The 17411-nt window shown below is 34.2% G+C and overlaps 1 protein-coding gene across 3 annotated transcripts in view; it reads right to left on the bottom strand.

The window, feature by feature from the left end:
- HSF2BP (heat shock transcription factor 2 binding protein) overlaps window positions 1-17411 on the bottom strand; it is a 97144-nt gene that overhangs the window by 65874 nt on the left and 13859 nt on the right. The gene's annotated exons all lie outside the window — the stretch shown is intronic.

The raw sequence follows: 17411 nt of genomic DNA, 5'->3' as shown, positions 1-17411 counted from the left end.
ACAATAACATTCCATTACTTTCATAGACCATAACTTATTCAGCCATTCCCCAAATGATGGGCATCCCCTCAATTTTCAATTCTTTGTCACCACAAAAAGGGCTGCTACAAACAGTTTTGCACATGTGGGTCCTTTCTCTTTTTTATGATTTCTTTGAGATATAGATCTAATATTAATATTGCAGAATCAAAAGATATGCACACTTTGATAAACCTTTGGGCATAGTTCCAAATTACTCTCCGGAATAGTTGAATCAGTTCACAACTCCATCAACATTGCATTTGTGTCCAAATTTTCCCACATTCTCTCTCTATCATTTGTCATTTTCCTTTTTTGTCATATTAGCCAATCTGATAGGTGTGAGTACATCAGAGTTGTTTTAATTTTCATTTTTCTAACCAGTAATTTAGAGCATTTTCCAGAGTTTTGCATTCTTCATTTGCAAACTGCCTGTTCATATCCTTTGACCATTTATCAATTGGGAAAATGACTTGTATTCTTACCTATTGGACTCAGTTCTCCATATATTTAAAAAACAAGGCCTTTATCAGAGATACTTGCTATTAAAAATTGTTTCCCAGTTTTCTGTTTTCCTTTTAATCTTGGTTGCATTGGTTTTGTTTGAAATCATTTAACTTCCATTAAATGTCTCAGTTCATCTGTAAAACGAGGATAATAATAGTATCTATCTCCAAGGGTTACTGTAAGGATCAAATGAGGTAATAATTGTCATGCAAGAGTTCTGTAAATACTAGTTGTTATAATTATACTTTTGTTATTTCTCCAGTCAATGCAACTAGCATAGTATTTAAATGGTATGTTATCTGGTACATGAAGATTAGGTAGGATATTGATTCATTAACTGTGTTGCCTGAGAAAGAGCCAAGATAGCAGAGTGAAGTCATAATGTATGATGATCTCTACCAATTCACTCTTCCACATCAACTTTAAAAAGTGTATCAAACCAAATGCTGAGTAGGTAAGTCGTTTTTCCAGCCCAAGGCAGCTTAAGAAAACAGAAAGAAAAATCTATGCACACTGAAGTGGAGAAGCAGCAGTAGCAGGAATAGCGAAGCACAGTAAGGTACCTAAAGATCCTGTCAGAGAGAGATCCAGGGGATCCTTCTACAAGCAATGAGCACAGGATATAGTATCATTTGGCAGGTCTGTTGCCCCTTATGCAGTTCTAAGTCATAATTCTAATGTGGAGAGAAATGATCAGGAGGGGCCCTGTGTAAGGACCAAGAGTACAGACCAAAAGGGCAATGACCAGATCTCTTCCTGAATTACACCACTTTGGAAGCATTAAAAACTTAAAGTTATCCACCGAATATAAAAGTAACAAAAGCTCATAAAAGATAGAGGCTAGACACACTCCCACTCCCCAGAGGGGAGAAGGGTTCAACTCTAACATAAAGTTCAAAGTCAAGAAATAGATTGGGGAAATGAGGGAGAAGGAAAGAGAGGCAGGGGAGAGAGAACCCATAAAAGCTACTCTACTGATAGGAAAAATCAAGACAAAAACTCAGAAGGAAACAGTGACTTGAAACATCTACAAACCATCTCAAAGAAAAAAGTAAATTGGACACAAAATACCAAAATTCCTAGAAAAGCTAAAGAAAGAAGTTTCTTAAAAAAGAACAAGATATTTTAAAAATCAAAAATGATGTATAGATGAAAAGTTGGAAAATGAGAGCAAAAAAATATGAAAAGAATTAACAGTTTGGTAAAAGAGGCACAAAACAATACTAAAGAAAATAATTCCTTAAAAATCAGAATTGAAGGGGCAGCTAAAGTAGCGCAGTGGATAAAGCACCAGCCATGAAGTCAGGAGGACTTGAGTTCAAATTTGGCCTCAGACACTTAACACTTCAAGCTGTGTGACCCTGGGCATGTCACTTGACCCCAATTGCCTCAGCAAAAAAAAAAAAAAAAGTCAGAATTGTTCAAATATAAAATATTTACATTATCTATTAAACCTTTGAACATAATATAATTTGTCTATTTATCTCTTACCTTATCTATAATTACTATAGCCTTATCTGAAATCACAATTTATATTCTGATTTTGTTGTAGGATTTTTTTTTTTTTTTAGTTCAATAGAAGTATAACAGATTTTATTTCTGCCTTTAATTTTGCTTGGGATCAAGGGTGAAGCTACTAGAAGAAGAAAGGGGAAAATGAAGATCACTTCATCTGTAGATCACAAATATCAAGCAAACTACTTTTCTTTAATTATCTTCATATTTATAGATGGGGGAGTGGAAAGAAAAGGAGGAAAAATGTACAAGAGGACAAAATGTGAAGTAATAATCAATTAACAATGATAATCATGAATATAATCAGGAAGAAGTTTCCCCTAAATTAGAAGAGGAAAGCAAACTAAATTAAAAAGCAGAATCCAACAATATATTGATGTATACAAATGTTTCTTATACATCTGTAATATTAAACTATATGGATAAGCACAGCTGAGATTATAGACAGAGGGGCTTTGCAATTGATACAGAAAGCTCATGTGACTCAAGGCAAGCTCTGATCTTGGGAACTGACTGAAGAAAGGAAAGAAAGAGAATAAGGATTTACAAAGTATCTACTGTGTTTCAAATATTATATTATGCCCTTTTATAAATGTTAACTTATTTGATTCTTGAAACAACCCTGTAAAGTAAGTTCTATTATTATCCCAATTTTAAAGTTGAGGAAATAGTAAAAAGAGGTTAAATGACTTGTCCAGGGTCACACAACTAGCTAGTAAGTGTGAAGGCCAAATTTGGTCTCCAGTCTTCCTGACTTTTCCTGACTTCAGACCCAGTTATTGATCCACTGTATTATTAGCTATATCCTATATTATATGAAGAGGTAGCTGGAGAAAGGACATCTTGCTTTCTAGCACCTACTTCAGCTTGAAAGAGGGTGACTGTGCAGTGACTTGTATACATTGCTTTTATTGCCTTCTATAGCTCAAGAAGAAAAAACTCCTCAAAGGAACTTCTTTTTATTGAAAGAGTTTAATGTTGCCTCAAGGCACAGTCAAAGAACAGATTTTCGGAATTCTTAAAATCCCAGGATTAAAGATGCTGCAGCTAAAAGAGTACACCACTGCTTTGGAAGGCCACCAGAATCTAGTAGCAGAGAAGAAAGCCTCAGAAGAGACACACAGCTCTGTCCAGCAGAAGACCTGTGGTACTGATTGTTATCTAAAAAGATGACACACAACCAGACCTATAGTGTCCAGAATTTCAAGTTGCCTTCTAAAACATGGGCTCTCTCTTTATGTATTTCACTGCTAGGATTCTGTAACTATGCCTAGTCTATGTCCCAGATGCTATATACATTGATTGGAGAATGAGGCCTAGGTTTATGTTTGGACTGTTTTATTTTGATTATTCCTTACTTTGCCTTCTATTTGGTAATGTTGGGTTGATTACTTTTGATTTTGCTTTCTCATTTAGTTTATTTTTCATTTTTAAGAGTTAATGGTGTTCAGTATTAAATGGTATAAAGTGAATAATTTTCTGTTTGATCTTGATGAGTAACTGGACATCTTACTTTCTAGTACCTACTTCAGCTTGAAAGAGGGTAAACTGTGCAATGACTTGAATACATTGCTTTTATTGCCTTCTATAGCTCAAGAAGAATGCAATTTTACCCTGCTGTCCAATGCAGTTGTTTGGTAACCTTCCTGATGGAATAAAGGACAGTCCTTAATGACTCATACAAAAGTAAATAAAATACACAATGAGAAGTCATCCATACTGCCTAAAATCTTTCACTTCATCATTGTCACACTTGGATAAGTGGCCTCCCCTTTGGGGCTCTTGGGACTCTTACTATTTCCTTAAGAGGCAAGAATGTAAGTGTTAGCCTAGTCATCTATTCCAGAATTTTGTCCCAGCTATGGAGAAACAGACTCGGGAGTCAATAGAGATGTTTGAGACAAACTGGAGTAGAAGAGAAAAAAAAAGTGAGCTTTTTTTCTTGGTAGAAATTTTAACTTTATCTCTTGTAAAGGATAAAGGGAATCACTAACATTCAACCAATTAAGAGATTTGGTTTTATTTTATTTAAAATATAAATAAATCTTGGAGTATAGTGAGTGAAGATGATTATAGTCCTTTGTACCCCACTAGGAATGAGATTACATAGGAAATCGGCCTAACAAGCAGCTGAAATAAACCATAGCTGAAAAACTGAAGATAGTTTTGTATAGTTGTCAAAGGTTGCAAAGTGCCTTACATGTATTATTTCTTTTGAAGTTCACAATATCTCTTTGCGATAGATACTATTATCTTAGCATCTATTTTATAATTGAGGAAACTGAGGCTGAGAGAAGTTAACCAACTTGCTCAGAAAAATAAATTCATTTAGTGTCTAGGGCAGCATTTGAACTCCATTCTTGGTGACTACAATTCACTGAATGAACTCAGAATGAGAGTTTTCATGTTCCGAGAATAAAGAAGAGAGATACTTTGGAAACATGATATAATTAGATGTCATCAAAAGATTATTTCAAAAAAAAAAAAAAAAAAAAAAAGGTTATTTCAGAAAGCAGCTCTGGATAGCTAAAGGAAAATGAAAAGCCTAGAGATAAGGAGGCAGGAAAACGAAGAATTAAGCAATTAATACTATGGTATGAGAACCTCCCAGACTTTTGCCTTAAGCAAATCTTGAGTATATGCTTGAAAAAAAAAAAGTGCATCATCTGTTTTGTGGCATCTATGTTTTATTTTAGATAAAAATCTTTTTAGTTTACTTCCTCATTCTTGACTGTTCCATAAATTTGAAATTACCAACGTCTGATCATATGGTAAGTGGGAGAGATGTGTAACCTCACTTCAAAGTACACATTCTGCATCTTTAAACTTTAAAATAAAGCAGTAGTCTACATAGCTATTACAAATGAATTATAACACATTTTTTAAAAACTAATTCCTATACTTTTTGTTGTTCAGTCATATCTGACTTTTTGCGAACCCCATTTGGGGTTTTCTTGGCAAAGCCACTGGAATAATTTGTCTTTTCCTTTTCATTTTACAGATGAGAAAACTGAAATTAACAGAGGTAAGTGACTTTCCCAGGGTCACACAGCTAGTATGTTTTTGAGGCTGAATTTGAATTCATGTCTTCCTTAATCCATATCCAGTACTCTAACCACTTAGCTGGCTCAAATAAATTATATTATCATACTATAAAACTACAAAAGACTGTACCACTGGTACAAACATTCAATTATTAAGAAAATGATTTTTTAAAATCCACATGATTATAATAGGCTCAGAAAAAAATTTTTTTTTTTAAATACAGCATTCACTTATGTTAGAAATCTTGCAAAGCATACTGAAAGGGATTTTCTTCACCTAAAATAGAAAAATACTAAAAGCTTTTCTAGTGGGAACAGGGATAAATTAAAGGTGTCTCTCTCTCTCTTCATTACTAAATGACAGTTCTATAACTATAGCAATAATACAAGAGAAAGAAATAAAAATATAAAAAATGACAAAAATGAAACGAAATTATTACTATATGCAGACTGTATAATGGTTCATTTAAAACTCCTCAGAGCATTAGTTAAGAAACTAAATAAGACAAGTGATTAATTTAAAGTAGTATAACATAATATAAACAAAAATGAGTAGAATTTATTACTAACAAAAACCAGAAGAAAATGATTAAAAGAAAAATATCATTCATAATAATTACAAAATGCATAATGTAGAAGTCAATCTGCATTGATATTCTAGGGTCTTATATAAATATACTATGAAAATATTCTTTACAGAAATATGGAAATATTTGAATTATTGGAGAAATATTAATTATTTATTGTTGATAGCACTAACATAATAAAAATAACATGAATGCAAAATTAATTTAAACATGTATTCCTATACCAATCAAACCATATAGAAAGTCAAAAATAATCACAAAATTTATTTGGAAGCCCAAATCCCAAGAATTATCAAGTAAATAATTTTTAAAGAAAACGGGAAAAGAAAGAATTGCATTCTCAATTTAAATTGTACTATAAAGCAGTGATTTATCGAAATTACTTGGTAATCATTTCAAAAATAGTAAAATAGATCAATGCATCACTAAAAGAAAAGCAATCAAACCCAATAAACTCAAGACACAAATGAGTAAGAAAAACTGAAGCCTACACAGAAGAGTCTAGGTCTACCCTAACATACAAGCCTACAATAAAACCAGAAAGTAATTTATTAGACATAAAATTTTAGTCATACAATACATATCATGATAAATGTACAATCAATATATGATCAGAACAGATATGCAATCCACAACCTCAATTCTTAAACTTTTTTATCTGGCATAATAGATAGAGAACTGAATCTAGAACTTGGGAAGACATGAATTCAAAGCCAGTCTCAAACACCTGGCTTTGGGACATTGGCAAATCACTTAAACTTGCCTGTCAATTTTCTCATCTATAAAATAGGGATAAATAATAGCAGGTACCCCACAGGGCTGTCAGGAAGAAAAAATGAAGTACTATATGAAGTACATGGTTCACAATTTTTCTCTTCTCTCCAATTCCTTACCTCATATTAGGGGACTTCAATATGCTCAATAACCCTCTAAAATATAATGACCATTCAGTTTTTCAACCAACTTACTTCCTATGTCCTGTTCTTCTACCATAATTCAGCCATATCCAAAGAAAGTCATACCTTTGAACTTGCTATCACCTAAAAATGTGCTATCTCCATCTAGAAGAATTCTGAAATCCCTTGAAATCTATTGATCTTCAACCTCTTCCTCTGCTTTCCCTTACCAAACCCTATTCTTTGTCCACACCACCATCTCCAATCCCTCTCTCTTAATTATCTTCCTTTCTCCTCTTTTAATCTTTTGATGGACAAGTTCAGCTCTACACTATCTTTTCTTGAGTCCCTTTATCCCTTGAGCCCTTTTATCATATCACCAAATGAACTCTGCTAAGCATCACTCAGCTTTAGATCACTCATTCCAACCATCTGCTGCCTTTATTTCTATATCTGTGCTACTCAAAAAACATGAGGAAAATAAAACAATAGCTCCAACAGAATCTACTACAAATTTGTGTATTAAAATTTCAACAGTGCCATTAGGAAATCCTTCTACATCTGCCTCATCAACTCACTGTCACACTCATCACAATACCTCTTTCAAAGCTTTTCATTTTTCTTCATACCTTCCATGACTTCCCTTTCTCCTTTCTCAGCTAAGAACCTTAAATTTTACAGAAAATGGGGGCCACTAACCATGAGTTCCCTCTTCCTCATTTCATATCATTCACTCCTCTTTCACCCCTATCATACACAAGGAAGTAAGCTTATTCTTTATCATGGCCCACCATCTCTTCAAATGAGCCCATCCCACCCTTTCTCCTACAAAAGATTTCCTCTTCTAAGCCTATGAACTAGGGAATGGCTAAACAAATTGTGGTGTGTGCTTGTGCTAGAATATTGTTATGCTGTAAGAAATGATAAGCAGGATGGTTCCAAAAAAATTCAGGAAGACCCATAAGAACTGACACAAAGTAACAGACAGAATCAGAAAACTATTGTACACTAGCTCAATATTGTAATAAGTGTTCAACTGTTGACAATTAAGCTACTCTGTTCAAGACAATGATCCAAGACCATTTCAAAGGATCCATGATAAAAAATGTTATCCACTTCCAGAAAGAAACTGATGGAGTGTGAGTAAAAATTGAAGCATACTATATTGGATTTACATATATATTTTACCATGTTTAATATTTAATTGGTTCTACTTCCCTCTAGGAGGGAAGAGGAAAAGTAAAATTGAACACAAAGTTTTATAAGCTCAATGTTGGATAGGCCAAGATAGAAGTGCGGAGAGCACACAGCGTTATAGTCCCAGGCTTTCCTCTCAGAATCCCATCCTCATACAAGCCTCTGAATTAATGCCGACTGAAAAAAACCCACAAACAGTTACTCAAGAGAAACATCCTTGAGATTCACCACAAAGGTCTGTTTTGCCCGAGGGCGGGATGGTTTTAGAACTCGGCACAGGCAATGAGGGCAGCAGACAGCAGGAGCTCACAGGCAGCCACAGACGAAAGCAGACCCGAGGGGGTTAAAAGTGTGATCTTCAGCTGCCATCCTGCGGAGAAGCTTCACCCACAGGATTGATACTTTGCTCTGAGCACCAAGTCAGTAGCCCAGCAGAAAGCTAAAAACTACCAGGGGTGAAGATATACAACTCCCAAAATGCTGGAGTTCCCTCTAGAGAACCGCCAACCCCTCCCCACAGCGACTCCACATGCCCTCAGAGTCTCAAGCCTTGGGCAGCACAAGTCCTGCTAGTGCCTCAGCTGTCTCCCCAGTCTGTAAAAAGCTCGGTAACGCCACCCAGCCCTCCCCAAAAAGCAGATTCCATTTGTAGTTTTTTTCCTTTTTTTCTTTGCTAGTTTGTCTCTGATTCTTCTCTGACAAAATGAGCAAAAGTTAAAAGGACTTCTAACGATGACAGCTTTTATAGAGAACAGACTCTAAACCCTGAGGAGACTAAAACAGATTATCTTCAGGTGAATCCCCACAGGAGGAGATCATCTGTTCCTCAGCACAGATGAACTCATGAAAAATTAAAAGGCCTCACAAGAAGTACAAGAAAAAATGAGAAAAGGAGAGGAGGCTTGGCAAGAAGTCCTGGAGAAAGTCATCCCACTCACTTAAAGACAGAATGAGATAAAGAACAAACCTTGAAAAACCTCAAGTTAGCAAACTGGAAAAAGAAACACAGCTCACTCAAAAGAATAAATACTGTAAATGGAAAACATTCCATAGAACAAATTGACAAAATTAGAAAAAGATATTTAAAAAGTAGTGAAGAAAACACTTCACAAAAAAAATAAAACAAATGGAATTAAGACCTGAGGAACAAGAAGAATCATCAAGCAAACCCCAAAAGCAAACAATAGAGAAAAATAAATACCTCTGGGAAAACAACAGACCTGGAAAACAAGGTTAGGAGAGACAATCTGAGAATCATTAGACTCCCAGAAAAAATACGATGAAAAAAGAGCCAGACACTATTTTCCAGGAAATTATCAAAAGAAACAGCCCAGAAGTCATAAAACAGAGGTAAAAAAACATTAGAAAGGATCCATCGATCACCCACTGAAAGAGATCCTAAAATCAAAAACACCAAGAAATATAGTGGCCAAATGCCAGAAACCCTCAAACAAAGAAAAAATACCTCAAGCGCTAAAAAACCCAATTCAAATAAAAGAGTCACACAAAAGGATCACCCAAGAAATCTAGACACATCCCACATTAAAAGAATCAAAAGCCTGGAAATATGATATTCCAAAGCTAAGGAACTCGTATGCAACCAAAAATAACTTACAGCATGAAGAGCATCTTTTCCAAGGAAAAGATGGTCATTCAACAAAAAAGTAATTTCACATATTTTAGTGCAAAAAACAGAACTTAACAAGAAAATTTGATCTGCAAATAGAACTCCAAAAAAACCAAAAAGGTAAAAAGAAATCTTGGGAACTATATTTATAGCTATAAAATTATACAAATACAGATACCTTTGTACTAGAAATCAGAGGTAGGAAAGACATTTTATCCAGAAAAAGGTAAATGGGTAAATATATCTCACAAAAGGCAAAGGAAACCTATTATATCTTGAGAGAAAAATGAGGATACTAGGTAATATTTATGCCAAAGAATGACTTTAAGAAAAAAATTTAGAACATATTCAATATAGGTAAAACTTCTCCCATCTCATTGAAAAGTGAAAGGAAAAGAAAAGGGAAGGAATAACTAACAGAAGGGAAAACAAAACGAGAGAGAAAGGAGCAAGATAGGGGAGGAACCTAAGTGAGGGAGAGAATACTAAAAAGAGCTGTAGAACAAGTGAAACTCCACAAAATTTAAACTGGAAGGGGGAAGGCAAAGAAGAGAAAAACATAAAAGAAAAGATGGCAAGTAATAACAAATTGGTAATATTTAACCATAATGTAAGCAAGGTAAACTCCACCAGCAAAGAAGAAGCGATTACAGAATGGAAAACAGAATCCCCAATATGTTACTTACAGAAACACACACAAACTGAAGCAGAATACATATCAGAATAAAAGGCTCAAAAAGGATGGAAAAATCTACTATGCTTCAGGTAAGTCAAAAGAGGTATAAGCATCCTGAATCTCCAGATCAACAAAACAAAATTATCTAATCAAAAGAGATAAGAAGGGCACTATATCTATGCTAAAGAGCATAAATAATGAAGCAATATCAATATAAACATATAGCAACCAGTGGTGTAGCATCTAAATCTTAAAAGAGAAATTAAGAGAGCTGCAAGAAGAAAAGATAGCAAAACTATAATAGTGGGAGATCTCAACCTCACCTCAGAAATTAGATAAATCAAATCACAAAATAAATAAGAAAGAAGTCAAAGAGGTAAATAGAATACTAGAAAAATTAGATATGATAGACCCTCTGAGAAAATAGAAATGGAGACAGAAAGGAGTACACTTTCTTTTCAGCAGTTCATGAACCTTACGAAAATAACCATATATTAGAACATAAAACCTCAAACTCCAAATGCAGTAAGCAAGAAATAGTAGAATGCATCCCTTTTCAGACCACGATAGCAATAAAATTACACTCAACAAAAAGCAGGGGAAACTAGACCAAAAAATAATTGGAAACTAAATAATCTCATACTAAAGAATGATTGGGGAAACACAAATCATAGACATAAGTAATAACTTCACCCAAAAAATGACAATAATGAGACATCATATCAAAATGTGTGGATGCAGCCAAAGCGGTAATAAGAAATTCTCATATCTCTAGAGGCTTACTTGCATAAAGCAGAGAAAGAGAAGTCCAACGAATTGGGCTTACAACTAAAATGCTAGAAAAGGAAAAAATTAAAACCCCCAGTCAAACACTAAACTTGAAATTCTAAAAAATAAAAGAGAGATCAATAAAATTGAAAGTAAAAAGTATTGAATTAATTAATAAAACTAAGAGTTGGTTCTATGAAAAAACCAACAAAATAGACAAACCCTTAGTAAATCTGATTAAAAAAGGAAAGAGGAAAATCAAATTGTTAGTCTTAAAAATGAAAAGGAGAAACTAGCCACTAATGAAGAGGAAATTAGAGCAATAATTAGGAATTACTTTGCCCAACTTTATGGCAATAAATTCGACAACTTAAATGAAATGGAAGAACTACCTTCAAAAAATAAGCTTCCCAGATTAATAGAGGAAGAAGTAAATATCCTAAACAGTCCCATCTTAGAAAAGAAATAGAACAAGCTATTAACCAACTCCCTAAAGAAAAAATCCCAGGACCAGATGGATTTACATGTGAATTCTACCAAACATTTAAAGAACAATTAACCTAATGCTATATAAACTATTTGAAAAAAGGGACTGAAGGAGTCCTACCAAACCCTTTACTGACACAGACATGGTACTGATACCTAAACCAGGTAGGCTGAAAACAGAGAAAGAAAATTATAGACCAATCTCTCTAATGAACATCGATGCTAAATCTTAAATAAAATATTAGCAAAAAGATTACAGAAAATAATCCACAGGATAATACACTTTGATCAAGTAGGATTTATACCAGGAATGCAGGGCTGGTTCAATATTAGGAAAACTATTAGCATAATTGACTATATCAATAAGCAAACTAACAAAAAACATATGATCATCTCAATAGATGCAGAAAAAAGCATTTGATAAAATCCAACATCCATTCCTAATAAAAACACTTTGAGAGTATAGGAATGACTGGACTTTTTCTTAAAATAGTCAGGAGCATATATTTAAAACCATCAGTAAGCATCATATGCAATGGCTGAAAAACTGAATCTTTCCCAGTAAGATCTGGAGTGAAGCAAGGTTGCCCACTGTCACCATTACTATTCAATATTGTATTAGAAACACTAGCCCTCGCAATAAGAGTCGAGAAAGAGATGAAAGGAATCAGAATAGGCAGTGAGAAACCAAACTATCACTCTTTGCAGATGATAAGATGGTATACTTAGAGAACCCTAGAGATTCTACAAAAAGCTATTAGAAATAATCCATAACTTTAGCAAAGTTGCAGGTTATAAAATAAATCCCCATAAATCCTCAGCATTTTTATACATCACCAGCAAAATCCAACAGCAAGGATACAAAGAGAAATTCCATTCAGAATAACTTCGATCAGCATAAAATATTTGGGAATCTATCTACCAAAGGAAAGTCAGGAATTATATGAGCTAAATTACAAAAAACTTTCCACACAAATAAAGTCAGACTTAAACAATTGGAAAAATATCAAGTGCTCCTGGATAGGTTTAGTAAATATAATAAAGATGACAATACTCCCTAAACTAATCTATTTATTTAGTGCTATACCAATCAGACTTCTAAGAAAATATTTTAATGATCTAGAAAAAATAACAACAAAATTCATATGGAATAATAAAAGGTCAAGAATCTCAAAAGAATAAATGAAAAAAATTAAATGAAGGTGGCCTAGCTGTACCTGACCGAAAACTATATTATAAAGCAGCAGTCACCAAAACCATTTAGTATTGGCTAAGAAATAGATTAGTTGATCAGTGGAACAGGTTAGGTTCACAAGACAGAATAGTCAACTATAGCAATTTAGTGTTTGACAAACCCAAAGATCCTCCCTTTTGGGATAAGAATTCATTATTTGACAAAAACTGCTGGGATAACTGGAAATTAGTATGGCAGAAATTAGGCATGGACCCACACTTAACACCATGAACCAAGATAAGATCAAAATGGGTCCATGATTTAGACATAAAGAACGAGATTATAAACAAATTGGAGGAACATAGGATAGTTTATCTCTCAGACTTGTGGAAGAGGAAGAAATTTGACTAAAGACGAACTAGAGACCATTATTGATCACAAAATAGAAAATTTTGATTACATCAAATTAAAAAGCTTCTGTACAAAAACAAAACTAATGTAAACAAGATTAGGAAGGGAAGCAACAAACTGGGAAAACATCTTCACAGTTAAAGGTTCTGATAAAGGCCTCATTTCCAAAAATATAGAGAGCTGACTCTAATTTATAAGAAACCAAGCCATTCTCCAATTGATAAATGGTCAAAGGATATGAACAGACAATTTTCAGATGATGAAATTAAAATCATTACCACTCATAGAAACAGTGTTCCCAAATAATTATTAATCAGAGAAATGCAAATAGACAACTCTGAGATACACTCACACCTGTAGATTGCATTAAGATGACAGGAAAAATAATGATGAGTGTTGGAGGGATGGGAAAACTGGGACACTGATACATTGTTGGTGGAGCTGTGAACAAATCCAACCATTCTGAGAGCAATATGGAATTATGCCCAAAAAGTTATCAAACTGTGCATACCCTTTGACCCACAGTAGTTTCTACTGGGTTTATACCCTCAAGGAAATACTAAAGAAGGAAAGGGACCTGTATTAAAATGTTTGTGGCAGCCCTGTTTGTAGTGGCTAGAAGCTGGAAACTGAGTGGCTGCCCATCAATTGGAGAATGGTTGGGTAAATTGTGGTATATGAATGTTATGGAATATTATTGTTCTGTAAGAAATGACCAGCAAGAGTGAAATGAGCAGGACCAGGAGATCATTATATACTTCAACAACAATACTAGATGATGACCAGTTCTGATGGATTAGGCCATCCTCAGCAACAAGATCAACCAAATCATTTCTAATGGAGCAGTAATGGAACTGAACTAGCTATACCCAGAAAAAGAACCAGGAGATGACTAAAACCATTACATTGAATTCCTAATCCCTATATTTATGCACACCCATTTTGATTTCCTTCACAAGCTAATTGTACAATAATTCAGAGTCTGATTCTTTTTGTACAGCAAAATAATGTTTTAGTCATGTATACTTATTGTGTATCTAAGTTATATTTTAATATATTTAACATCTACTAGTCAATCCTGCCATTTAGGGAGGTGGGGTAAGAGGTGAAAAATTGGAACAAGAGGTTTGGCAATTGTTAATGCTGTAAAGTTACCCATGTATATATCCTGTAAATAAAAGGCTATTAAATTAAAAAAAAAAAAGAAATGACCAGCAAGATGAATACAGAGAAGCTTGGAGAGAATTACATGAACTGATGCTAATGAAATGAGCAGAAACCAAAGAGATCATTAATACGCAATGATACTGTATGAAGATGTAATTTGATGGAAGGGATTTCTTTGACAAAGAGACTAATTCAGTTTCAATTGATCAATGATGGACAGAAGCAGTTACACCAAAGGAAAAAAAAAAAAAAACCACTGGGAAATGAATGTAAACTGTTTGCATTTTTGTTTTTCTTCCGGTTACTTTACCTTCTGAATCCAATTCTCACTGTGCAACAAGAAAACTGTTTGGATCTGCACACATACATTGTATCTAGGATACTAGGACATATTCAAATATATAGGACTGCTTGCCATCTAGGGAGGGGTGGAGGGTGGGAGGGAAAATCGAACAGAAGTGAGTGCAAGGGATAATGTTGTAAAAAAAAAAAAATTACCCAGGCATGGATTCTGTCAATAAAAAGTTACTATAATAAAAAAAAAAAGAGCCAATGTTGAAAAATTATCCTTGCATATGTTTTGAAAACAAAAAGATTCAATAAAAAGAATTGAAGCACAATTTTTTTTTCATTTTCTTTATTTTTCTTATATGGGGAAAAGGTTGTTTTCTTTTACAGCATGGATAACATGGAATTATGTTTTATAAAACTTCATACATATAACTGATATTGCTTGTCTTCTCAAGGAGCGGGGGAACAAAATGAGGGAAAGAGAATTTGGTACCCAAAATTTCTAAAAATGAATGTTTAAAAAAAGTTTTAAATGTAATTAGGAAATATTTAATGAAATATATTTTTAAATGCTCTCTTTGTCATTCCCACTCTATCATTTGTCCTCCTTTTCTTTCTAGTGTAGGAAAGTAGGCTTCCTCCTTACTGCCTACAACCAAGCCCATTTCTCCCCCATCCTCAAAAAAAACCCTGCCCTCTAGTGGAGGGGGTAGGAGCAAGGGGAGAAATTGAAACACAAGGTTTTGCAAGGGTCAATGTTGAAAAAATTATCCTTGCTTATGTTTTGAAAATAAAAAACTTCAATAAAAAAGAGTTTTAGGGAAAAAAAACTCACCTTACCCTTCCATCCCTGCTATCATCCTATCTCTTATGTTCTCTGCAGCTAAACTCTTCAAAAAAGGTCATATACAATAGTTGCTTCCACTTTCCTCTCCTTTCAGTTTCTTTTGAACTCCTTATAATCCAGTCTGATTTCATCATTCCACTGAAACTTCTTTCTTCAAAATTACCAATGATCTTTTAAATGGCCTTTTCTCAACTCTCATTGTTCTTGTTTTCTCTACAGCCTTTGACACCTGATCACTCTCTCCTCCTTAACATCCTTCTCTCTAACTTTTCAGGACACCACTCTCTCCTAGTTGTCTTCTTATCTATCTAACCATTCTTTCTCAGTCTCCTCTGCTAGATCCTCACCTAGATCAAAACCTCTAGATCTAGATCAAAAAACTTTTCTTCTGTACTACTTCACTTAGGGATTTCAGCAGCTCCCATAGATTTAATTATCATTATGGTGACAATTCTGAAATCTACCTATCTTGTCCTAACTTCTCTGACACCAACCTCCAGTTTTATTTTTCCAACTGCCTTTTAAAAATGGAGGTTTAAATACTATATGATGATCAATTCTGATGGACATGGCCCTCTTCAACAATGAGATGAACCAAATCAGTTCCAATAGAGCAGTAATGATCTGAATCAGCTATACCCAGGGAAAGAACTCTGGGAGATGACTATGAACCACTACATAGAATTCCCAATCTCTCTATTTTTGTCCACCTGCATTTTTGATTTCCTTCACAGGCTAATTGTACATTATTTCAAAGTCCAACTCTTTTTATACAGCAAAATAACTGTTTGGACATGTATACATATATTGTATTTAATTTATACTTTAATATATTTAACATGTATTGGTCAACCTGCCATCTGGGGGAAGGGGTGGGGGGAAGGAGAGAAAAAGTTGGAACAAAAGGATTTGCAACTGTCAATGCTGAAAAAGTACCTATGCATATATCTTGTAAATAAAAAGCTATAATAAAAAAAAGAAAGAAAGAAACAAGAGAAAAAAAAGAAAAAGAAAAAAATGGAGGTTTAATAGACATCTTAAATTTAACACATCCAAAACCAAACTCACTATCTTTCCCCCAAACTGCCTTTCCCAATTCTTCATCCACAGAACTTCACTATTTTCCCAATTCTTCAAGCTCACAATCTAAGGAGCTGTCGTCCTTGATTCCTCACTATCTTTCATCCCTTCTCTATCCAATATGTTAATATAACCTATTGATATGACCTCTGCAACATTCCTTAAATGCAACAAACTACCTTCTCTTCTCCAAAACTGCTATCATTGTAGTACATGGACTACATTGTAGTACATGTCTGGACTACTGGAGTAGCCTGCTAATGGATCTTCTGCCTCAAATCTCTCCTCACCCTACTCTATTATCCATTTATCAACTAAAGTGTTTCCCTATAGCCCAAAACAAGCATGTCACACATACTCTCTCCCTTCCCCATTCCTTAAATTCCTTGGTTCCCTATTGCCTCTCGTATCAAATAGAAAATCCTCTGGCATGCAAAGACTTTCATAGCAAAGCTCTCCATGCCCATCCCACCTTGCCAATCTTCTTACACCTTATACCTTGCTACCTTTTCTTTGATCCAGTAACACTGATCTTGCTCTTCCTCAAACAACATCCTTGTTATGCCATCTCTTAGGCCGGGTAATTTGTCTCTCATACCTGGAATGCTCTCCCTCCTGACTTCTGCCTACTGCCTTCCCTAATTTCTTTCAAGTCCTAACTAAAATTCAATTTCTATAAAAAGCATTTTCCATGTCCTCTTAATTCTAGTGCCTTCCTTCTTTTAATTATTTCCTATTTATCTTGTTTGTACATTTTATTGCTTGATATCACCCTCTTTAAATTATGAGCTTCTTGAGAGCAGAGACTGGCTTCTGTCTGTTTTTGTATGCCCGGTGCTAAGCAGAATGCCTGACACATAATAAGCAGCTTCTCTATTAGAGTGGGGAATATTTTGGCAAGCATACATTTCCATGTTTTATGCTTCATACATCAAATTCATACTTGAGGAAATTAACAAAGCCAAATATAATTTTAAGAAAAATATATAAGGTAACATAATAATTGGAAGTGGGAAATAGATTATAACATAGAAGATTTCTATTCTATCAGGGTTTGTTAATAAAGCACTAATTTCTTTATATTTCCATGCATGAGGTAATGTAATTAATTTTTTGATAT

The sequence above is a fragment of the Sarcophilus harrisii genome, chromosome 3 (genome assembly GCF_902635505.1).
Source record: "Sarcophilus harrisii chromosome 3, mSarHar1.11, whole genome shotgun sequence".
Lineage (NCBI taxonomy): Eukaryota > Metazoa > Chordata > Mammalia > Dasyuromorphia > Dasyuridae > Sarcophilus > Sarcophilus harrisii.
This window is presented reverse-complemented; position numbering and strand designations above follow the sequence as displayed.